A 1,836-nucleotide genomic window follows, 5' to 3' on the forward strand; every position below is an offset into this window, starting at 1 on the left:
CCCAGGAGTTTGAGGCTGCAGTCAGCTGTGATCATGCACTCCAGCCAGGGTGACAGAGTGAGATCCTGTCTCAAAAAAAAGAAACACACACACACACACACACACACGACACCACAGCAATCCTGGACCACTTGGGTCTGGACCTTAAGTCAGAGAAAAAATAAACTTCCATTTTGTTTAAGCCACCACTCTTGGTTGTCTGTCACTCACAGCCAAATGCAATCCCAACAGAAACGCATGCGTGCACAGACATGCACTTGCATACACACACACTCCCAATTACAGCACGCAGCCCACAAGACACAGCGAGAGAAGCAAATGGTAAAATCTCGCAGGATTAGGAGTATTCATTACTCACATAAACTAATTCAACACACCAGCTTCAGGAGCCATCCTTCCCCGAGGTTCGCATCTCTGCATTTCCCCTGCCACACCCTCACTGTGGTATAATTAGAATATACTTGTCCATATTGCCCTTGCCCTGGTTAACTCTTCGGCCCCATCCGTCTTGTTCATCATCATTCATTTAGCACCAAGCACAGGACTTCAATCAACATTCAGCCAGGTTTGTGTTTTACAAACAGCCTGCAGGTGACAATTTGAGCTGCTGGGGACTGGCGTCTGAGGGCAGTGAGACTGATGAGGAGTCTGCCTGGACATGATGAGACCCTGAACTGGAGCCTCAGTACTGGAGACGGGGATGAAATGGAAAGAGAGCAGGAGGCGGGATTGACAGGCACTGGTAACGATTGAGGGGCGAGGGAGAAGTAGGAGTCAAGAACCGCGCCCAGATTTCTAATCTGGACAATGCAATAATAAATGGTGGCACCCTTTACTGAGAGCAGAAACAAGAGCGAAGTGGAAAACTTGGGAGAAGGTAACAAGCTCAGTTCTGCCTATCTATATTTCAAACGCCCCGGGGGCCATCCAGGTGGATCCATGGAGGAGGCAGCTAGATGGTCGGACAGAACCAAAGACTGGTGAAGTCATGACCACACTTTCCAAAACATTCCCAGGCAAGTCATTCATTGTTCAGCCAGTGTTGGAGGAAGCAGGGTGCAGGGTGGGGTCCTGGGTTGGAAGTTGGCAGACCCACATTCCCGTCACCACTACTACCTGATGCGTCAACTTGGCGGGCAAGGGACACTGCCTTCTGGCTTGTGTTTTCTACTTTGTTGTAAAAATGAGAAGCCTGCCTCAAACCTCTGTGTTTCCTTCTAGTTCTCAGGTGCTATGACTCTTGGCTACATATTTGAAATATTTGCAGGCCTACCCTGTGCAGGCTACTCTGGGCTGGGCCCGACCACATTTCTGCTTCTTTCAAAAAAACAAACCAACAGCAACAACAACAACAAAAAAAGGTCAATTGCAGGAGGAGCCTGGGAGGTGAAACACATTGTAGGCTCCCCTGCTCCAAACTGCTCTTCCTTTTCCCCATTCCCTGCACCCAGCTCTCTGTCCACTCAATACTCCAGAACACCCTGCTTAGGTCTCCAGGCCCCTCCAGCTACTCCCAACAACTACTTCCTGAAAGACCAACTAGAAATAAAAATTATCCCCATCACGCTTTGGGAGGCCGAGTCGGCTGGATCACAAGGTTAAGAGATCGAGACCATCCTGGTCAACAAGGTGAAACCCCGTCTCTACTAAAAGTACAAAAATTAGCTGGGCATGGTGGCATGCGCCTGTAGTCCTAGCTACTCGGGAGGCTGAGGCAGGAGAATTACTTGAACCCAGGAGGCAGAGAATGCAGTGAGCCGAGATCATGCCATTGCACTCCAGCTTGGGTAACAAGAGCGAAACTCCGTCTCAAAAAAAAAAAAAGATCAGGCCGGG

Source organism: Cebus imitator, unplaced genomic scaffold, assembly GCF_001604975.1.
Source record: "Cebus imitator isolate Cc_AM_T3 unplaced genomic scaffold, Cebus_imitator-1.0 Scaffold140, whole genome shotgun sequence".
Lineage (NCBI taxonomy): Eukaryota > Metazoa > Chordata > Mammalia > Primates > Cebidae > Cebus > Cebus imitator.